Source organism: Schistocerca nitens, chromosome 3 (genome assembly GCF_023898315.1).
Source record: "Schistocerca nitens isolate TAMUIC-IGC-003100 chromosome 3, iqSchNite1.1, whole genome shotgun sequence".
Classification (NCBI taxonomy): Eukaryota; Metazoa; Arthropoda; class Insecta; order Orthoptera; family Acrididae; genus Schistocerca; species Schistocerca nitens.
In genome coordinates, this window is record NC_064616.1 from 662660842 (window position 1) to 662685148 (window position 24307).

Genomic DNA, 24307 nt, shown 5'->3' on the forward strand with positions numbered 1-24307 from the left:
ACTTTTTTGGTTACGTTTGAAATGGAATGCCATTTTGATAGTGTTTAGCGTGATAGAATACCTTTTAACACTTAAAATCAGTTCTGCATCTACATCTACATCTACATCTACAAACTCCACAGGCCATCGTTGGTGCGTGGAGGAGAGTACCCTCCACCACTATTAGTCATTTCCATCGCAAATAGAGCGAGGGGAAAACGACTGTCTATATGCCTCCGTACAAGCCCGAATTTCTCTGATCTTATCTTCATAATCCTTACGCGAAATATTCTTTAGCGGCAGTACAATCGTTCTGCAATCAGCCTCAAATGCCGGTTATGTAAATTTTATCAATAGCGTTCCTCAAAAATGACATCACCTTCCCTCCAAGGACTCCCATTTGATTTCCCGAAGCATCCCCGTAATACTTGCGTGTTGTTCGAACCGACCGGTAACAAATCTAGCAGCCCTCCTCTGTATTGCTTCGATGTCTTCCTGCAGTCCGGCCTGGTGCGGATCCCAAACACTTGAGCAATACTCAAGAATAGGTCGCACTAGTATCCTATATGCGGTCTTCTTTACAGATGAACCACACTCCCAAAAAACCGAAGTCGATTATTCGTCTTCCCTACTTACAATCCTCACATGCTCGTTCCATTTCATATCGCTTTGCTACGTTACACCCAGATATATAATCGATGTGACTGCGTCAAGAAGGACCTACCAATGCTGTATTCCAACATTACGGGATTGTTTTTCCTATTCATATAAACTAACTTACATTTTTCTACATTTAGAGCTAGTTCCCATTCATCACACCAACTATAAATTTTGTCTAAGTCAGACTGTATCCTCCTACAATCACTCGACGACGACACCTCCCTGTTCACCACGGCATCATCAGCAAACAGCAGCAGACTTTTCCTCGCCTTGTCCGCAAGATCTTTATGTATAGAGAAAATCACAGAGATCCTATCAAACTTCCCTGAGACACTCCCGACGGCACCCTTGTCTCTGATGAACACTCGCCATCGAGGACAACATAGCGGGTTTTGTTACTTAAGAAGTCTTCGAGCCACTCACATATCTAGGTACATACTTCCCAAGCTTGAGCCGTCGTTAATAGTCTGCAATGAGGCACAGTGTTAAAATCTTTTCAGAAATCTAGGAATATGGAATCTGCCTGTTGCCCTTCATCCATTGTTCGCAAGACATCATGTGAGAAAAGGGCAAGCTGAGTTTTTCACGAGCGATGTTTTCTATGTGCTGATTCGTGGACAGATTTTCCGTCTCAGGGAAATTTATTGTATTCGAACTGACACCATGTTCAAGAATTCTGCAGCAAACCGATGTTAAGAACATTGAACTGTAATTTTGCGAGTCCGTTATTTTACTCTTCTTATACAGGAGTCACCTTCGCTTTTTCCCTGTCGCTTGGGACTTTGCGCTAGGCGAGAGATACGCGATAAATACAGTCAGCGAAAGGGACCAGTGCCGTATAGTACTCTTTGTAAAACCAAACTGGGATTCCATCAGGACTTACTTGCTTTCAACTCTTTCAGATGTTCCTCTACGCCAGGAACGCTCATTAGCATGTCCTCCATACTGGAATAGGTGCGATGATCAAACGGCGCTATGATTTTACAATTCTCTTACGTGAATGACTTCTTGAAAGAGAAATTTAAAACTGCTTTCCTTTTGCTATCTTCTGCTGCAATACGGGACTGATAATCGAGTGACTGTCCAGATCCTTCGTTAAGGTATGACGATGGTAGCTGTTGTATGCTTCGCGCATAAATATTTTCACAAATGCACGAATCTGCCTGTCGTCATTTGCGTATTCTCTTTTGAACCGAGAGTGCCACAAATCTTTGCTTCCTCAGCATTTTCTGAATTTCTTTGTTAAACCACGGTGGGTCTTTTTCGTCTTCAGTCCACTTACTCGGCACATATTCCTCCAGAGCACGATTTACGATCCGTTTAAGCTTTGCTCATAATTCCTCTATGTCCATCATACCTGATCTGAAAGATGTCAATTTATTAATAATTACTATTAAAAACAGTCTTGATCACGATTTATTTAACAAGGTGACCGGTTTCGACCACTACTGTGGTCATCTTCAGACCTATAAGTTGTATACAAAGCTCTAATTAGAGGGCTACATACATTAAACAAAATACATAAAGTTATAAAGCTATAAAACGTTGAATTACCATTGAGTAGGAACCTCTTTCTGTTGGAGAATCACTACTGGAGAAACCAGTGCACGTCTTACTATATATAATGGAGGCTCCACCCACTTCTGACTGCATGATGTCATTATTAACCAATGAGTTATAAGTCGAATTACAATTTAAAATTTCTTAGTTAAAAGAACATTGTCAAGAATTAGAAATAAATACACACTAAACTTAGCTTATTAAACAGCTATTGTCAATTAAGAAGCGTTAAAAATATTTAAATATGTAGGAAAATGAACTTCGGTTTGGCAGTACATGGGTTGCCCTCTCAAGGCCTGTCAGTGAACCATTTGGAACGACTGGTTGCTATGGTGAAGTTAGACGCCGTTGCAAAGATGAAGCAGCAGGCTTTTTTCACTGAAGTTATTGTAAAGTCGATAGTCGAACTAGTGGTTGCCATGGTGAGGACAAACGGCAGTGCAAAGATGTGGCAGCAGGCTTCTTTCCAACGAAGTTGTTGCGAAGTAGAATGGCAAAGACGGTGGCGTCAGACGATGTATTATTGAGCAGCAACTTGTCTTTATTGAAACGAAAAGAGTAAGCTACAATAATCTGTAGCTGACATGTATACTACATGCTGTCCAAATACGATACGAAGTAGTTGTCCGTATATATGAAATATTATCCATGAAGTTGATATGTAGATTACATGTGCTTTTTTAAGGCATTTCTATTCCTCAAGTTATATGCCAGTCATATAAGCAAATAAAAATGAAAGAATTTAAAATTATAAAATTATGAGCCAGTGTCAAAAATAAAACGATGTGAATTAGCAATATGCAGTCTAAAAGCATAAAAGCAAAAATTCTGAAACAGATAGTCAATTATAAAATAATGTTTGGTAAAAGACAATTATAATGTAAAGATAAAATATTTGCTAAAATATTTTGAGGGCAACCCATGTACTGCCAAACCGAAGTTCATTCTCCTACATATTTAAATATTTTTAACGCTTCTTAATTGACAATAGCTGTTTAATAAGCTAAGTTTAGTGTGTATTTATTTCTAATTCTTGACAATGTTCTTTTAACTAAGAAATTTTAAATTGTAATTCGACTTATAACTCATTGGTTAATAATGACATCATGCAGTCAGAAGTGGGTGGAGCCTCCATTATATATAGTAAGACGTGCACTGGTTTCTCCAGTAGTGATTCTCCAACAGAAAGAGGTTCCTACTCAATGGTAATTCAACGTTTTATAGCTTTATAACTTTATGTATTTTGTTTAATGTATGTAGCCCTCTAATTAGAGCTTTGTATACAACTTATAGGTCTGAAGATGACCACAGTAGTGGTCGAAACCGGTCACCTTGTTAAATAAATCGTGATCAAGACTCTTTTTAATAGTAATTATTTATAAGACATTGATCACTGCTGTTCCCGTAATGTATTCAAAAGTAATGTCAATTTATTGCCCAAGCGGGTTGCTAATAACGGCCATATCTGCTCGATCTAGCAGAAATACTCTTCTAGCCGTCTTGATTGGTTTATTAATTACAGTAACCACAGTCGCTATGATGACATCATGGCCACTAATCCCTGCGCCTATACTGATGCCGTTAATAACGTCAAGCCTATTTGTAGCTACAAGGTCTAAAATATGTCCACTGCCTGTGGGCTGTCTAACTGACTGCTCAAGGCGGTTTTCGGAAAACATATTCAAAAGTCCTTCTTAAGGCTAACTGTCTGTACCCCTTGCAATGGATCCATGGACGTCCTAGTCCATACTCGGTAGGTTACAGTCGCCTCTGCTAACATTGTATAATCTGTGTATTTCCGAGATACTAAGAGCAGATTTTCTTTGAATGACTCTAAAACTGTCACAGCGGAATCAGGCACAGACCGCAGCCTCAGCAGCGTCGAATTTGGTGCAGGCTTTTGCAACGGTTGCAAGATACAAGAAATGTTTGTCGTAGGCCAGTACAAGGCCATCGAAGAGGAAGTACTCGATAATAGGACCGATCTATGGCCTTCATTACACGACAAAGTTTGTTCTAGATAGTTGTTTGGAGGAATTACACCTTCCTCAGTATTTACAGTTTCCCTAAAAACTGTGTGTCGGAGGCTTCAGTGTACTGTACGTTCGGTACTGTGTGTCCCATTCGCTACAGGGCACACAAGACCGTTTATTGTGAAGTCAACAACATCGGGACTGGATCATGAATGAAGGGAGAACTTTGTTCTTGACAGAAAAATTCTGCTTCAGTTTGAAAAATGACACTCGTCTTACATTAGTCCAGAGAGACAGTGGTAGTCGTAATAGTCAAAGACACATCGTAGAGTGGGAAAACTTCGATGGTAATGGGAAGGGCCTGGTGTCCAAATGGCTCTGAACACACTGCGACTTAACTTCTGAGGTCATCAGTCGCCTAGAACTTAGAACTAATTAAACCTAACTAACCTATGGACGTCACACACATCCATGCCCGAGGCAGGATTCGAACCTGCGACCGTAGCGGTCGCTCGGCTCCAGACTGTAGCGCCTAGAACCGCAAGGCCACTCCGGCCGGCTGGTGTCCAAAGACATTACCTTACATTGATCTACAGAGCTTCACATTTTCGTTACCTTAAGAGTACAAAGATGAGGTATTATTTCTCAGGTACGACTTTTCAGAGGTGCAGCGGATACAGCTGTTCTTTGCACTGTTACTCCCATTCGCAGTGAGCTGCCCTGCTGGGCGAAGTTTTCGCATATGAAGATGTCGACCGGATGGCCTGACCAGCGACACCCCCGATTATCCGTTTATGGAATGCCTTGGAGAGAGGTTTCACACCGTAAGGCTTCTTCATCGAATCCTCCAGACCGCCAGGCAGCTCTTTCTCAGGAATGGATTCGGCTGCCAACAAAGCCCTTGAATCAACTCACTCAGTGATTCAACGACGTTGTGATGCATGTGTGTCAGATAAGGACTACCACCAGCCTATTCTCCCAACAGAAGATATTTTGTGATTTCGCAAATTTAAAAAATAAATGTGTCATTATTTTCATAACTATTCCAATTACTTTCGTTGGACACGGTTATATGGCTAAATGCCTTGTCACTGTTCTCTAACATTTCGAACATCCGTACCTGGAAATACACTGAAGAGCCAAAGAAACTGGTACACCAGCATAATTTCGTGTAGGGCCCCCGCGAGTGCGCAGAAATGCCTCAACACGACGTGGCATGGACTTGACTAATGTCTGAAGTAGCTCTGGAGGGAATTGACACAATCAATACTCCAGAGATGTCCATAAATCCGTAAGAGTACGAGAGGGTGGCAATCTATTCTGAACAGCACGTTGCAAGGCATCCCACGTACGCTCAATAATATTCATGTCTTGGTAGTTTGGTGGCCAGCATAAGTGTCTAAACCCAAAAGAGTGTTCCTGGAGCCACTCAGTAGCAATTCTGGTCGTGTGGGGTGTCGCATTGTCTTGCTGGTATTGCCCAAGTCCGTCAGAATGCGCAATGGACATGAATGAATGCAGGTTGTCAGACAGGATGCTTACGTACGTGTCTCCGTCAGAGTCGTATCTAGACATATCAGGGGTCTCATATCACTCCCAACTGCACACGCCCCACACCATTACAGAGCCTCCACCAGCTTGAACAGTCCCCTGCTGACATGCAGGGTCCATGGATTCATGAGGTTGTCTCCATACCCGTACACGTCCATCCGTTCGATACAATTTGAAACGAGACTCGTCCTATCAGGCAACATGTTTCCAGTCATCAATAGTCCAATGTCGGTGTTGACGGGCCCAAACGAGGCGTAAAGCTTTGTGTCGTGCAGTCATCAAGGGTATACGAGTAGGCCTTCGGCTCCGAAAGCCCATATCGATGGTTTCGTTTGAATGGTTCGCACACTGACACTTGTTGATGGCTTAGGATTGAAATCTGCAGCAACTTGCGGAAGGGCTGCACTTCTGTCACGTTGAAAGATTTTCTTCAATCGTCGTCGGTCCGGTTCTTGTAGGCTCTTTATCCGGCCGCAGCGATGTCGGAGATTTTATGTTTTACCGGATTCCTGATATTCACGGTACACTCGTCATATGGTCATACGGGAAAATCCCCACTTCTTCGCTACCTCGGAGATGCAGTGTCCCATCACTCGTGCGCCAACTGTAACTCCACGTTCAAACTCACTTAAATCTTGATAACCTGCCATTGTAGCAGCAGTAACCTCTCTAACAACTGCGCCAAACACTTGTGGTCTTATACAGGCGTTGCCGACCGCAATGCCGTATTCTGCCTGTTTTCATATCTCTATATTTGAATACACAAACCTGTACCAGTTTCTTTGGCGCTTCAGTGTCTTTCACATTTATGAATGAAAAGGACAACATTGTGCTATTCATTTATACACGATCGTCATAAAGAGAGCGGCACCAAGAAGGAAAAGACGGATGGAGATCATTGTTGCCAGGCACGTAGATTGTACCACATGTACGAAATGATTACGCTTTCAACATTGAAGGTCCAAAATTTATTGCGTTTCACTGCCACAAAACGTATCTGTTAGTATGGCGTCGTGCTCCGTTGTTGCGGATAGAAGTGTCCAGACGTCGCGGCATGGAGTTGTGCATGTCTTGGATGTAGTCCTGTGATATTCCATCCCATGCCCCTTGCAACAAAGAGTGCAGTTCGGGCAGACTGGTGGGTGATGTTGAATTCCTGATGTCACGCTCCTTCAGATCCCGCATATATCTGATCGGAGATAGATCAGGCTATGCGGCTACCCATGGTAGAGTATACATAGCTGCAAGGCACGCTCAGGAGGTGGCAGCAGTATGAGGACGAGGGTTGTCCTGCTGAAGTAGGGCATAGGTATTGGCGTTCACGAACGGCAGAGTCACCGCTTGCAGGACTTCCTCCGCGTACCGAGCGGCTGTCACAGAGTCAGTCAGAGATACTGATGGTGAACGGGCATCATAGGCTATCGCTACCCACACCATCACACCAGACTGGCGGGACGTATAATACGAGACCATAAACCGCTCTTCGTAGCTCTCGCCACTGCACATCGAGACACAAACCTGGTGGATGTCGCCTCAAAGCCAGAAGCGAGACCCATGTTCGTCGTTGGCGACATCACGCGAATCGGACGTGACGCTGTGGGGGTGTGAGTGACACTAGTCCTAACGGTCGGCGTGCAGCGAGCCCTTGGTCAGGTAGCCGCCTACCAACGATACTAGCACTTACGAGTCTTGCGTAGACGGCAGGACAGGCCGACGAATGGCCCCTATCATTGCCGTTGGATCCGTTTGAGCGCGGAGGACAATCCGTCGTCCTTTCCCTTTGAAGTGCGTGTCGGATGTCCAGATCCTACATTTCGTGCATGCGCGGCTTCCTGGATCCATTGACACCAATAACGGGCAACGGTGGTGTGCGTACGTTCGCTCTGATGCGCAGTACGACGATACGACCACTCAGCCCCCGCAGCCCCACGAACAGGCCTCTCTCGAACTCGTATAGCTGGACACCATGCTACCGAACACATCGCCTGGGGATAGTGCAGGTTTGGGTGATGCTATAGTGTCGGTCCCCCTTGTCGTACTGGCTGGCACGACTGTTTGGGGCCCTCCCACATGAACAGATAGGCACAACGATAAGGCCCCATCCACGTTTTCCAAGACCGCGTGGCTGACCGTCCAAAAGTAATGTTTGGTATGGCTGATGCTATGCAACATACCGACCCAGTTTGCAGTGGATCTGTCACGTCCTTCTGGGTGCAACTCTTTTTACAGCGACCAATGTAATTATGAAGTCGCTGTACCAAAGAAAGGAAGAATCAGTTAAGACTTCACAATTTTTGGTTGTGTTTAACTTTTGGACTCTAGTGAGTTTCACGAAGATACTAGTCTCACAGCCGTTGCAGAATTTGGGAAAATAGAGGGGAGCCTGTGGTAAGTGGACGCCCCCTTCTTTTCTTAGACCGTCATGTGGACATGGGTAACTTAAACGTTGAACACTGCCCACGTCAAACAATAAACCGGGTTCAAGACAGTTCGACGTGAAACTCTATCTTGATGCACGTTACCAACATACTATACATTTTGTACATCCATCCCCGTCATTTTAATGAGAATTCGTCTTCTTTCAAAAGTATTTTTTGTTGAGCTATTATATTACTGAATGGTGGTTTTCTCCTGACAGCGTGTTCCTGTGATTATGCTACACGCAAATAAGTGTTACTTGCGAAATAAGCTGCAAGAATATCTATTCAGATGCTTCCTATCGCAAGGATGGGCAACTAGATCTAAGTATAGTGAAAAATAAACTCGTAGGCTTTGCGTAGTCTTAAAATTTAATAGCGGACTACAGGGTTACAGAGTGCCAATTGTAAATATTCGTGCCTTATAAATATATGGGAGTAAAAACGTGGGATCTGAAATAAAAGGTTTTGTTGCTCATGGGGCTGTGCAGCGAGCATGTAGAGTTGAAGCCACTATGGTGGACTGTATTTCAGGAAGGATTGATTACGTAGCTTCAGTAAAGGGTAATGTGAGTGGCAAGAAACGACTTGTTTGTGCAATGTGGGAAAACTATCGTATACTTTCATAAAGAGATTGTTTACAACGAGTGTGCACAATCTGTATCGTAACATTTACCTATTCTATGGAATTTTGTTTACAACGAGTGTGTACGATCTGTACCGTAACATTTACCTATTCTATGACATCCACGTTAGGTTGGATTGGCAGAAGACATTGGAAATAAGCAGAAGGACAATGGGTTCAAATGGCTCTGAGTACTATGGGACTTAACATCTGAGGTCATCAGTCCCCTAGAACTTAGAACTACTTAAACCTAACTAACCTAAGGACATCACACACATCCATGCCCGAGGCAGGATTCGAACCTGCAACCGCAGCGGTCGCGCGGTTCCAGACTGTAGCGCCTAGAACCACTCGGCCACTCTGGCCGGCGCAGAAGGACAGAGAGCAAGGTTGGTCACTGGTTTGTTCGACCCAAGAGAAAAGTGACTGTAGAAAGATCTGAATTTGCAGATGCTTAATGTAAAACGTATGAACAACTGTCGAGTACATATGGAGTTCGGAGATCTATAAGGGACGATCAAAAACTTCAGTTTGAGGGAGTTGCTGCAGTGTATATGCAATGTAGCGCGACTCCGATGCGGGTATGTAAGCATCGAGATGTACGCAAGGGAGCAGTCTGGCATTCGTGTCTTTCCGAGATGCTTGCGGTAAATGAGGAAATGCGAACCTATGGTGACGTTATTACCAATGCGTCCAAATAGCACCAACATGCCGTTATTCTTTTCTGGGATGCCGAAGGATAAACATAGGTAGACATCCATTGATGAGTATGTATGGGGCAGCGTATCTGTTGTGGAATGGTGCGCCAAGTTCCGTGTTGCTGCTTCATGATAACACACGCCCCTATAACGCAAATGTCGTATCGCAGAACTTACAACAACTCAAATGGGAACCACTCGGGCTCCCACCCTATAGTCTTCATCTCTCCCCATGCGATTATCACGCCTTCGGTCCCTTAGAAAAGCCCTGAAAGGTCGATGATCCAACAGGCAGTTGCGGACTTCTCCACCCAGCAGGACACGGTGTTCTACCAAACGGTTCGTCGGTGGGATTATTGCCTCAGTGCTCACGGCGAACTTGCCTGATTGGCATCCTGATTCTGAAATCAATGGCTTTCGAAAAGAACCTTTTTTTTATCGCTCTTTATAGCTTCCCGCAGGAGCTGTACGAATGTTCTGCAGTGATCCACACATCTTCCCAGAAGATCGCAAAGATAATATTAGGCCACTAATAGCTTGGCCTCTGTTATCTAAGTACTCGACACTTTCACATTCTAAGAGTGAATTGAGTAGGATATGAAGAAACTTTCATAAATACGAAAACAAAAAGTAACCTCTGTTTAAAGATGTGCAAACAAAGTTGTTTTATGTAAGGTTCATCGTTTTAAGTAACGCAAGTACAGTAATGTGGAATTTCGATTATAAAAGACATCGTTCGTTGAACACCAAAACTGAAAATTTGTTTCGTGTAAGCCACGTAGGAATCGCTTAGAGGAATGTTTCTAACACAGGACTTTCTGTTCTGTTTAATTTTAAGTATTGAGTTAGCTATGTACTTCTAGGTGTAGCAACTGATCATACCACAGATATTTCGCAGCGAGGTCGTGGGAGATGTGCTACATACCACTTGTGTACTGAATACCTGTCGACAATTGTGAAAGCACTCTAAAAACGTAGCATTAAACAAATTACGATCCAGAGGTGTGTGAATGTGAGGAACAGTAATTGCACAATGAAGCTGCAGTTAGTTGTTACTTTATGTGGCGTGGGGTCTGTGAGGCAGAGGTACTTCATAGCGCACTTAGGCTCTTTAGCTCTGTGACTACGTGCTTCATCATTTCCCTTTATACGACAAAACAATTTATATTCATTTACGGTACTGTGATATTTGCGCTAGGCAAATAAAACGACACATACTGCCGGGGCACTTGAATAACGAGCGTGTAGCTAACGATCAAAAGCTTTTAAGCGGCCGCTGTTTTGATTATACGCACACACTGTTAAAAGTGTTTAGCGAGGTCGCTCGACGCTAAAACCGATGTCGGATTTCATTGTTAAGATCCGGTCCGGCTTGTTGAGAAAAAATTCCGCTGCCGCGTTCGGCGGCTGGGCTGCGGCTCGGTGTATAACCCGGGGGCCTCCGACGCTCTTTCAGGATAGGCGTGCTCCTCGCCAGCTTCCGGCTGTTTCGCACGCGACCGCCGGCCGAGTGGAATTCGTGCATCTTCTCAGTGGAGGGCTATTTTAATGCACAGAATTTCGTCATCAGCTCGCAAGACACAAACATGAGTCCACCACGGGCCACGAAAGATTTGTGAGTAACCTACATCGTGAAGTCGATACACTCCACACACTGGACTCAGTGGACCTGCATTCGGGACGAATGTGGTTTAATCAAATCCCTGTAAGGCCATCAAGATGTAAGTTCTCCGTAGTTTCAATAGATGCCGTAAAGTGAAATCCACGATGGTTGCTTTGAAAGGCCAACGGCCTATTTTTTGCTGCGTCCTTCCTAGAATATATACTATCATATCAAAAGTATCCTACACTCATTTGTGGACATTAATATGGGATGTGTCCATCCTTCTCAGTCACGAAAGCTGATAAACGACCGGGAGAGCGGTGTGCTGACCACATGCCCCTCCAGTGACACCTTCGGCTGAGGATGATACGGCGGTCAATCGGTGCCGTTGGGCCTTCCAAGGTCTGTTCGGACTGAGTGAGAGTGTGTCCATCCTGCTCCTTTATGACGGGTTCAACTCTACTGGGGACACTTTCAACAACGTATCTGAACATCTGGGTAATAATGGCAGTCCGTTCTTCCTCAAGAGCCAAACCAGAGAAGGTAGTGATGATGGGCGTTAGGATCTGGAGGGAAGTCGGCGCTGTAATTCTTCTCAAATGTCTTCCATTGGGTTCAGGTCGTGACTCTGGGCAGGCCAGACCATTTCGTGAATGTTATTCGCCGGCCGGTGTGGCCGAGCGGTTCTAGGCGCTACAGCCTGGAACCGCGCGATAGCTACAGTCGCAGGTTCGAATCCTGCCTCGGGCATGGATGTGTGAGATGTCCTTAGGATAGTTAGGTTTAAGTAGTTCTAAGTTCTAGGGGACTGATGACCTTACAAGTTAAGTCCCATAGTGCTCAGAGCCATTTGAACCATTTAAATGTTATTCTCCACGCACCGCTGTCTCTCAGATGCTACTTTATGACAGAGTGCATCGTCATGCTGACACAATCATCATCGTCTCCGAAATGTTCCTCCTCTTGTACGCAATACAGTGCTGAAGACTGTGTTTATCTCCATCCACATTTAGCGTTTTCTTAAGTCCACTAAAGGGACTATATCCTTACCGCGAAGAACAACTCCATATCTTAGCACTGCGCCGGCCGCTGTGGAAGAGAGGTTCTAGGCGCTTCAGTCTGGAACCGCGCTGCTGCAACGGTCGCAGGTTCGAATCCTGCCTCGGGCATGGATGTGTGTGATGTCCTTAGGTTAGTTAGGTTTAAGCAGTTCTAAGTCTAGGGGACTGATGACCTCAGATGTTAAGTCCCATAGTGCTCAGAGCCATCTGAACCATTTTGAACCTTAGCACTATAAAATGGTTCAAATGGCTCTGAGCACTATGGGACTCAACTGCTGAGGTCATTAGTCCCCTAGAACTTAGAACTAGTTAAACCTAACTAACCTAAGGACATCACAAACATCCATGCCCGAGGCAGGATTCGAACCTGCGACCGTAGCGCTTAGCACTATATCCTCTGTACTTTGCTGTTGGTGCTATACAGAATGGCAGGTAACGTTCGCCAGGCATTCAACACATCCAAACCCTCCCAACGGATCCCCACAAGGTATACCGGGATTCGTCACTCGAAATCACTCGCTTCCAGTCATCCATTGTCCAGTTACGTCGCTCTTTGAACCACCTCAAGCATCGCATAGTACTGACTACTGAAATACACTACTGGCCATTAAAATTGCTACATCACGAAGATGACGTGCTACAGACGTGAAATTTAACCGACAGGAAGAAGGTGCTGTGATGTGCAAATGATTAGCTTTTCAGAGCATTCACGCAAGGTTGGCGCCGGGGGCGACACCTGCAACGTGCCTCTGCCAATTATGCTACAGATGGGGAGAGATACGACGATCATTCTGGTCAAGGTAGTGTTAGGCAAGCACGAAGACAATCAGTAGAGACTCTAGCCGTGCGCGGGTGGGCATTATCTTGAAGAAATGTAATTCCAGGATGGCTTGCCATAAAAGTAACAAAACGGGGTGGAGAATATCGTCGACGCACCGCTGTGTTGTAAGGGTACCGCGGATGACAACCAAAGTGGTCCTGCTGCGGAATTAAATGGCACCCCAGACCATAAGTCCTGGCTGTCCAGCTGTACGGTGAGTGACAGTCAGGTTGGTATCCCAACGCTGTGTGGGGAGTCTCCAGACACGTTTTCACCTGGAATCTCATTGACTGGAGTAGAATTGTCTTCAGTCATGAGTCCCGCTTTGAAATGAGCCCTGATGACCAGCGAAGACGAGTCTGGAGACACACCGGACAGCGGTAGAATCCTAACCTGACTTTCGCCAGCCATATGGCCCGACAACCAGGAATTATTGTCTGGGGTGCCATTTCTCTTCATAGCCCTTTGGTTGTCATCCGCAGCATCCTTGTAGCACAGCGGTACGTCGACAATATTCTACATCGCGTTTTGTTGCCCTTCGTGGCAATCTATCCTGGGCTTACACTTCAGCGAGAACTATTACTGCTCATCTTCGTCTTCGTCCTTGCCAAACCCTACCTTGGCCAACAAGTTCGCTATATCTCTCCTCAACTGAAAACGTTTGCAGCATTACGAGCAGGTTTCTCCAACCAGCACGGAATTTTGTCTATCTAACACACCTGTTGGACTGAATTTGGTAAGATATCCCTCAGGAGCGTAGCCAACAATTCTATCAAAGAATCTATCAATGCCAAGTCGAATAAGGGTTTGCATAAGCGCCAAAGGTGGGCCAACACTTCATTAACTTGCAGAATTTGTGAAGCTCTTCCGCTTGAACAAATGATCCAATTTTTCTGAAATTGTAATTATTTGTTTGTCGGTACATGTACATCACATCTACCGGTTTCCGTCCCACTCAGATAAATCCTTCGTCGAGAGAGCCTTTTTCTTTTTTTTCTTAGTCTGTCATACACTGAAGAGCCAAAGAAACTGGTACACCTGCCTAATATCGAGTAGGGCCCCCGCGAGCACGCAGAAGTGCCGCAACACGACGTGGCATGAACCTGAGTGATGTCTGGTGTAGTGCTGGAGGGAACTGACACCATGAATCCTGCAGGGCTGTCCATAAATCCGAAAGAGTACGACGGGGTGGAGACCTCTTCTGAACATCACGTTGCAAGGCATCCCAGATATGGTCAACAATGTTTCTGTCAGAGGAGTTAAGTGGCCGGCGGAAGTGTTTAAACTCAGAAGAGTGTTCCGGAAGCCACTCTGTAGCAATTATGAACGTGTAGGGTGTCACATTGTCCTGCTGGAATTGCCCAAGTCCTTCGGAATGCACAATGGACATGAATGGATGTAGGTTATCAGACAGGATGCTTACTTACTCTTACGTACGTGTCAGAGTCGTATCTAGCCGTATCAGTTGTCCCTTATCACTCTAAATGCACACGCCTCACACCATTACAAAGCCTCCACCAGCTTGAACAGTCTCCTGCTGACATGCAGGGTCCATGGATTCATGAGGTTATCTGCATACCCGTACAAGTCTATCCGCTTGACAGAATTTGGAACGAGATTCGTCCGACCAGCCAACATTTTTCCAGTCAACAATAGTCCAATGTCGGTGTTGACGGGCCCAGGCAAGGCGTAAAGCTTTTTGTCGTGCCGTCATCAAGGGTACACGAGGCGTCCTTCGATTATATTTCGTTGAATGGATCGCACGCTTACACTTGATGGCTTAGCATTGAAATCTGCAGCAATTTGTGGAAGGATGGCACTTCTGTCACGTTGAACGATTCTCCTCAGTCGTCGTGGTCCAGTTCTTGCAGAATCTTTATCTGGTCGCAGTGATGTCGGAGATTTGGTGTTTTACCGGATTCCTGATATTCACGGTACACTCGGGAAATGGCCGTACTGGAAAATCCCCATTTCATCGCTACCTCGGAGATGCTGTGTCCCATCGCTCGCGCGCCGACTGTAACACCTCTTTCAGATTCACTTAAATCTTAACCTGCCATTGTAGCAGCAGTAACCGATCTAACAACTGCGCCAGGCACTTGTTGGCTTATATAGGCGTTGCCGACCGCAGCACCGTATTCTGCCTGTTTACATATCTCTGTATTTGAATACGCGTACCTACACCGGTTTCTTTGGCGCTTCAGTGTAAATATACTTCCAACGCTTTGTTACTATTTCTTTTGTTTAGTACATTTGACTCACGGTACCTGTTCGATAAATGAAGACACCCCTCGAGCCTGCTTGGAAACAACATAATGGACAGAAATTAGGCACAATCCAGTTGGTTTTATCGGATGTAGTTATCTGAGGTAGAATTAGTACCAAACTATTACAGATAACTAAACAGTAGACCGCTGATAGTGCAAGTATGACAAAGTTCATGTCGGTCGAGCAAAACAACGAGCTAATAAACTTATGAACTCTTCTGGACAGTTCTTACTAACTGAGCTTAACTGTGGGAGTGCCTAGAGTATCGCTGATTTACCTGAAAAATGAAATAACGCATTAAATCAAGACAAAAAGTCTCCAAGTTTACAACTGTTTCAAATATGTGAGAACAATGGTTTATGACAGCCGCACACTGCAGCGTGTAAGCTGCGGTTCGCCTCTTTGCAGTGTGTGACTCGTACCTGAACGGTGGCAGAGTTCAGCGTCATGATGAAAGCTGCTATCGTAGGAATGACCTTCCGTCGTTGCACATTTGCGCTCGTTAGTGGAGTGAGCTGCGGCGTTGGCGCGCGATATGCGTGGCGCGCCGTTACGCAGAATATCCCACGCGCTCCCAGCTTCCATTACGTGGCCGCGCACTAGCTGCCACGTGGCTCACCTTTCACACACCTCCCAAACACGCCCAAAATACCTTGATCTTCTACAGGCATATTTTATATCTTCGTTGATACTTCACGCTTCTCCAAATTACGTAAAATCGGAAAATCACAGAGTAGGTGGTTTAGGGGGACCTCGACACATTTAAGAACTCGTAACTCTTAATATTAGCTGTCTGTCGGGAAAAAATGGTACTATTCCACACGAAATTTAACTATGTGTAGTTTACGAAACGACGATGTGCTGGTTTAAAGTGTAATGTTCACCGAGTGACGTCATTTAAGATTTATGGGTGAGTGGAGTATAACACCAACAATCCAAACTATAATATTTCCTGAGTAGTTTATCGTAATTTAAAATCTAAGTTAACAGGATTTCCTCATCTATCTACATTTTGTGCATTTTCTATGCATTAAGAACAGCAGGAGCTACTAAAGAAAACCGCGGGCAGTTTCTAATTTGTGTACGGCATCGTCCATTGCGGACAGTTACAACACAGGGAGGTTTCGACGATGGAAATACGGGAAATCTTGAAACGTGTTGAGTTATCTCTCGTTATCTCTAGTCCCTAATTTTAAAGAAATCCAGGGCTTTCGAAGGATTGGACCAATGACGAAATCCTAGGGCATCGATTTGCAATGTTGGACATTTGTGGTGCCAGGAAACACGCTTCCATGTACACTACTGGCCATTAAAATTGCTACACCACGAAGATGACGTGCTACAGACGCGAAATTTAACCAACAGGAAGAAGATGCTGTGATATACAAATGATTAGCTTTTCAGAGCAATCACACAAGTTTGGCGCCGGTGGCGACACCTACAACGAGCTCACATGAGGAAAGTTTCTAACCGATTTCTCATACACAAACAGCAGTTGACCGGCGTTGCGTGGTGAAACGTCGTTGTGATGCCTCGTGTAAGGAGGAGAAATGCTTACCATCACGTTTCCGACTTTGATAAAGGTCGGATTGTAGCCTATCGCGATTGCGGTTTATCGTATCGCGACATTGCTGCTCGCGTTGGTCGAGATCCCATGACTGTTAGCAGAATATGGAATCGGTGGTTTCAGCAGGGTAATACGAAACGCCGTGCTGGATCCCAAGGGCCCCGTATCACTAGCAGTCGAGATGACAGGCATCTTATCCGCATGGCTGTAACGGATCGTGCAGCCACGTCTCGATCTCTGAGTCAACAGATGGGGACGTTTGCAAGACAACAACCATCTGCACGAACAGTTCGATGTCGTTTGCAGCCGCATGGACTATCAGCTCGGAGACCATGGCTGCGGTTATCCTTGACGCTGCATCACAGACAGGAGCGCCTGCGATGGTGTACTCAACGACGAACCTGGGTGCACGAATGGCAAAACGTCATTTTTTCGGATGAATCCAGGTTCTGTTTGGCGACATCGCGGTGAACGCACATCGGAAGCGCGTATTCGTCATCGCCATACTGACGTATCACCCGGCGTGATGGTATGGGTGTCATTGGTTACACGTCTCGGTCACCTCTTGTTCGCATTGACGGCACTTTGAACAGTGGACGTTACATTTCACATGTGTTGCGACCCGTGGCCTTACCCTTCATTCGATCCCTGCGAAACCCTACATTTCAGCAGGGTAATGCACGACCGTATGTTGCAGCTCCTGTACGGGCCTTTCTGGATACAGAAAATGTTCGACTGCTGCCTTGGCCAGCACATTCTTCAGATCTCTCACCAATTGAAAACGTCTGGTCAATGGTGGCCGAGCAACCGGCTCGTCACAATACGCCAGTCACTACTCTTGATGAACTGTAGTATGGTGTTGGCACTGCATGGGCAGCTGTACCTGTACACGCCATCCAAGCTCTGTTTGACTCAATGCCCAGCCGTATCAAGGCCGTTATTACGGCCGGAGGTGGTTGTTCTGGGTACTGATATCTCAGGATCTATGCACCCAAATTGTGTGAAAATGTAATCACATGTCAGTTCTAGTATAATATATTTGTCCCATGAATACCCGTTTATTATCTGCATTTCTTCTTGGTGTAGGAATTTTAATGACCAGTAGTGTTGTAAGTAGGCTGTTTAGGTTCTTATATTGGTAACGCCACCGCCACGTAGCGCTCTGTATGAAAATCACTGGCTGTGCTGTGTGCAGTCTGTGGCTGGTTGGCATTGTTGGAATTTGCTATTGTAGTGTTGGGTAGTTGGCTGTTAACAGCGTGTAGCGTTGCACAGTTGAAGGTGAGCCCCCAGCAGTGGTGGATGTGGGGAGAGAGATGGCGGAATTTTGAGAGCGGTCGATCTAGACGTGTGTCCATCAGAAAGAGTAAATTTGTTGAACACTATTAAGCTGGCAGTAGTGGCGCTCGCTGTATTGCAGTAGTTCGAGTAACGAAGATTTTTGTGAGGTAAGTTATTTGTGAAAGGTATAGTTTAATGTTAGTTAGGGCCATTCTTTTGTAGGGATTATTGAAAGTCAGATTGCGTTGCGCTGAAAATATTGTGTGTCAGTTTACGCACAGTCATGTACAATTTTTCTAAGGGGACGTTTCAGTGTATTAAAGAACGTCGAATAATTGAAATATGCGCTAATGAGCCAAAACGTAATGGTGACCTGCTTCATAGCGTGTTGGTTCTAATCGCACTACATTAGCGATTCTGCATTCCAGCGTTTCGACAAGACCTAGATTGATTTCCAGAGATGCGTGGCACCAAAGATCTATGCGTAGGTCACGCAATTCCCGTAAATTACTGTTTAGTGGCTTGTGTGTGTGGAGCTGGTGCCCAATGGTGACCTAGATGTGTTCCATTGGGTACAGAAAGTGCGAATTTTGTGACGAAGACATCAACGTGAGATACCTGTCAGGCTCCTCAAGCCACTGTATCACAATTCTGGCCATGTGACACCGCCGGTTGCCCTGCTGGAAGATGCCATCGCCATCAGAGAAGACCTCAAGCGTGAAGGGATAAAGCCAGCACGCAGTAATGCTCCCTATGTCCACAGCTGTCATTGTGCTTTCAGTTACTACCACAGATCCCATAGAAGCATGTTTTAATATACTCTATACCATAGCCGGCCGAAGTGGCCGTGCGGTTAAAGGCGCTGCAGTCTGGAACCGCAGGACCGCTACGGTCGCAGGTTCGAATCCTGCCTCGGGCATGGATGTTTGTGATGTCCTTAGGTTAGTTAGGTTTAACTAGTTCTAAGTTCTAGGGGACTAATGACCTCAGCAGTTGAGTCCCATAGTGCTCAGAGCCATTTGAACCATTGAATCTATACCATATTACCCCCACAGGCCTGCACCTGCGGCGCGGTGCGTTCCGAGCAGCCGTTCATTTGGATGACTGCGTATCCGGACACGACCATGCATCTGGTGTAACACGGAGCATGATTCATCCGCCCAGGCGACACGTTTCCACTGATCCACGGTCGAGTCTCGATGGTCCCGTGCCCACTGCAATAGTAAAACCGGATACGCTACGACCATCCATCTGGTGTAACACGGAGCATGATTCATCCGCCAAGGCGACACGTTTCCACTGATCCACGGTCGAGTCTCGATGGTCCCGTGCCCACTGCAATAGTAAAACCGGATACTCTACGACCATCCATTTGGTGTAACACGGAGCATGATTCATCCGCCCAGGCGACACGTTTCCAGTGATCCACGGTCGAGTCTCGATGGTTCCGTGCCCACTGCAATAGTAATTGACGATGTCCTTGTAGGAACACGTTGGCTTCGACTGCTACAGAGCCTTTATGTTGAACAATTTCTCTGCGCTGTCCGATGTGCTCCGAAACACTTATGCCTTTACCAGCATTGTACTCTGTCTTCGGATCTGCTACAGATCGCCCCTGTTCTGCTTCGCAGATCGGCTAAGCCTCCGAAGTCCACGTTCTGTGATGATCCTCAGATATCCAACATCTTGTCGCCTAGTTGGGGTTTACAGTCCTTCAACCATATTGCCATAGATGCTCATGGCAGCAGCATGCGGACAGCCAACCAACTTCACCATTTCCGAGATGCTCGTTACTGTGCGCCGGCCATTAACAATCTGCCATTTGTCAAAGTTGCTTATATCAGTTGATTTCCCCATTTGCGGCGCTTATCGTAGCTGCAAAGCTTCCCCATTCCTCTCTGCTTCGCTTAAATACTTTTCTTACCCCGTCACGTGCTCGCAAAGATACCTGGTGACATTCAATCTCACGGTGGACAGTCGTTATAATGTTTTGATTTCTCAGTGCATATTGAAATACTGACTCGAAATATTGCGACCATATTTCCAAAAATACAGAACTACGATAGCTATACTTTTAACGTAAATATATTGATTTTTAATTGTTCCAAATAACTACAGTAGCATAACAGCAACAATAACAACAGCAGCCGGCCGATTTGGCCGAGCGGTTCTAGGCGCTTCAATCTGGAACCGCGCGACCGCTACGGTCGCAGGTTCGAATCCTGTCTAGGGCATGGATGTGTGTGATGTCCTTAGGTTAGGTCAGGTTAGGTTTAAGTAGTTCTAAGTTCTAGGGGACTGATGACCTCAGCTGTTAAGTCCCATAGTGCTCAGAGCCATTTGAACCATTTAACAACAGCAACAAAAACAGATCGTGTTGAGGCGTGCTGATACTCCGTCACATAGAACGTTATAGACTTCCAAGCGGCACACTTAGACGGTGTCCGCTTATTTTTTGCATGTGTGGCAACCGTCGCAAATTCTCCATGAGTGTGTAAAGCTATTATACCTACTATCATGACAGCGTAAAGGGTTCGTATCAAAATTTCAGTTATTAAATCTAATTATGGAAGAAAAACTAAAATTATTCTCTGCGACCAAGTAGCACAGGGATAACGAAAGTGTTGTGTGTCGAGTTGCATAAACGAAATATTCATGGTAGAGATGGTATTGCTAACCCTATTCTAGAGCGTATCAGTGCAAAGAGGCTTCAGTGGTATCAGGATAAGAAACCTGACCTGTCACACAACAGAAATTTGTATTGTGCGCTGCCAAATCTAATTTTACTGTGTTACCTAAGGACAAACACAATAACGTAACAATAGCAGCAGTCAGAATGTGCGATTCAGACTGTTTCAACCGATACAAAAGAGTTACATGTTTGCACCTGTTACTGTCCTTCAAAGTAGTCATCGGCGTTGTGTAGAACCCGTCGCCAGCGATGTGGAAGGCGTAGTATACCGTTAGCAGAGACTTTTCTGTTGATGGTGCGAATGGAGCGGTCTACTGCCTGTCGAATCTTTGGAACAGTTCTGAAGCGAATGCCACGTAGTGGTTCCTTCATCTTCGGAAGCAAATCAAAGTCACGAGGACTTAAGTCCGGGGAGTATGGTGGATGGTACAGTACGTACTTCCCAGTCCCATCGACCGAACAGACCAGCCACAGCTTGCGCTGTATGCGCACGCGCATTGTCGTGCAAAATGATGGGTGGGTTGCGCAGAAAGTGTCGCCGCTTCTTTCGCAGTGGTGGACGCAGGTGATGCTCCAAAAATGAATAGTAATACTGTGCATTGACGGTCGTACGCGAGAATCACCATAATTTTAGACCGCTCCATTCGCACCATCAACAGAACAGGTTCTGCTAACGGTATACTACGCCTTCCACATATCTGGCAACGGATTCTACACAACGTTGGCGACTACTTTGAAGGACAGTAACAGGTACAAACATGTAACTCTTTTGTATCGGTTGTGAATAAATAGTTGCCACTATTTAAGTTCCAAGCCTCGTATTTGAAGTGGTATATCGTGACTTTGACCGTGTTTTGTGATCATCCTGACAGGAGATGTAACCATCAAAATCCGAAAAACATTTTTATGACCCTGGACATTAAATCCAGGAAGCCATATATTTTTCATAACGGGAACAGCATGTTTTATGATAATAACACTCTCGCTCACACAGAGTATGCGATTTAAATAACATTTCTTAACATTCCTTCCCGGGGAAAAAAAGTTACCTCCTCCTAGGATTCTGAGGGAAGTAGACGAGCTTTTCTTTTCATAGCAAGAGATTTCATATTTCATGGTAATAATACTCACACATACAAGGCTGGAAGACTTCAAGACCGGTTTGATGAATATACGATGTAAAGAACACTTCTTCCCTTGCCCTTAAAATTACCGTATTGGAATATTATCGTGGGACTATGGTCTGTGTTGGGGCAAAAATTAAGAACCCGATACCCATCTCCTGAACCTTCCAGGAAACCGGATGAGTTAATTTCAAAAAAAAAATGTATAAAATGCCATTATACATACTTCTGGATTTATAATTCCCCACCATAATTCAGGCTGTTCTGGATGACCGAAGTAACTTACAAAAAATTGCGTGGATCTTCAAGCTATTTAGCCCTACGTTGTGCAACTGAATGCGATGTATGGTAGGTACAGGGTGACAATTATTGAACTGGGGGGTTGGGTTGTTTAGGGAAGGAGACCAGACAGCGAGATCATCGGTCTCTTCGGATTTGGAAAGGACAGGGAAGGAAGTTGGCCGTGCCCTTTAAAAGGAACCATCCCAGCATTTTTGCCTGGAGCGATTTAGGGAAATCACGGAAAACCTAAATCAGGATGGCCGGACGCGGGATTGAACCGTCGTCCTCCCGAATGCGAGTCCAGTGTCTAACCACTGCGCCACCTTGCTCGCTAATTATTGAACTATATCAAATAATATCATCATTACTTCTGAACGGTTTGCGTTAGGACGTTCAAACCGCATGGTTGGCCACGGGGCATGATGGGCATTGGTATGCGCATTGTCGTTTGGTTCAGCTACGAAGCCCACTTTCATTTGCATGGATTCGTCAATAAGCAAAATTGGCGCATCTGAGGGACAGAGAACCCGCATTTCGCGATGGAGAAGTCTCTTCGCCCTCGACGGGTGACTGTGTGACGTGCAGTGTCCAGTCACGGAATGATCGGTGCGATATTCCTTCATGAGGCAACGGCCTTGCTGCAGTGGATACACCGGTTCCCGTGAGATCACCGAAGTTAAGCGCTGTCGGGCGTGGTCGGCACTTGGATGGGTGACCATCCAGGCCGCCATGCGCTGTTGCCATTTTTCGGTGTGCACTCAGCCTCGTGATGCCAATCGAGGAGCTACTCGACCGAATAGTAGCGGCTTCGGTCAAGAATACCATCATAACGAACGGGAGAGCGGTGCGCTCACCCCATGCCCCTCCTATCCGCATCCTCCTCGGAGGATGCCACGGCGGTCGGATAGTCCCGATGGGCCACTTGTGGCCTGTAGACGGAGTAGTGGATATTCCTTCATGGCACGGTGACTACCGAATGGTACGTGAAGGTTTTCGAAGATGATTTCACCCCGTTTTTAAAAGTGACCCTGATTTTCGCAAGATGTGCTTAATTCCCATCGAAGCAGGAGTGTGTCTGATGTCTTGGAGGAGCACTTTGAGGACCGCATTCCGGCTCTGGGATACCTAGACGCCACTGGCATGGGCCTCGATTCACTGCCATATTCTCCGGATGAGAACACATGCGACTACTATTTGTGGGGCTATATGAAAGACAATGTGTATAGCAGTAGCCCCAAAACCATTGCTGAGCTGGAACCAGCCATTCAGGATGTCATCGACAGCATCGAAGTTCCCTCTCTTCAGATGGTCATGCAGAATGTCGCTTTTCGTCTGCGCCGCATCATCACCAATGATGGCAGGCATATCGAACATGTCATAACTTAAAGCCAAATATCTGTAGTGACGTTTACATGTTGAATAACGTTTGTGCACGCCGTAATTTGTAACTAAGCTACATTGGTTGTTTCATATAGTTCAATAATCATCACTATGTATACGTGCATGTAAGTGTAGAGTTTGTGTTGTTATGGGAAAATGTCGCAATGAAATGTATAAGAGAAGGTGAAGCACAAATGTGTAACGTCTGTAATAAATACTGAATGTTTTAGTGAGTAAGAATTTCGTCAGGTGATTCACTTTCAAAAATATCTTACGCCTCCACTACATGAAAGCAAAGAGTAATCACTGTCACACTGCCAGAGCTACAGCTCGCCAGTGAGTATCTACTATGAAGAGGCTTTTTAACCACTTTTGCTAAAAATGTGCGATGTGCTAAATTGAATTGATGCCTTACCATACTTCGTCTTTGTCTTGATTGGCAAAAAGAAAAGAAAAGAAAAAGTCCTTCGAATGCGCTTGCGTCATTCTGTTCCTACCATTTCCTTCCGAAAATCTGAGGTTGTTCGGGAAGCGTGATCAGATGACGTCATCAATAGCGCACTGCCCTCGGAAACCAGGGACTCTGGTTCGAATCCCTCTCCAGCACACAGCCGATGTCAAGTACCTGCTACTGATATTGCTGCAGCTGCTGCTGCTGATGACGATGGTGATCTTGACTATTTACGTACAGAAGTTTATCATCACTTGTTAACAGCTTTTTGAAACGTGTGTGGAACAATATTGCTTTTAAATGTGACGGACGGTA

The 24307-nt window shown here is 45.5% G+C and overlaps 1 protein-coding gene and 1 pseudogene across 6 annotated transcripts in view; both read left to right on the top strand.

Moving 5' to 3' along the window:
• The window catches only part of LOC126248622 (protein O-linked-mannose beta-1,2-N-acetylglucosaminyltransferase 1-like), a 2277756-nt gene that overhangs the window by 1948952 nt on the left and 304497 nt on the right, over positions 1-24307 (top strand). The gene's annotated exons all lie outside the window — the stretch shown is intronic.
• LOC126250208 (5S ribosomal RNA) lies at positions 22787-22904 on the top strand (annotated as a pseudogene).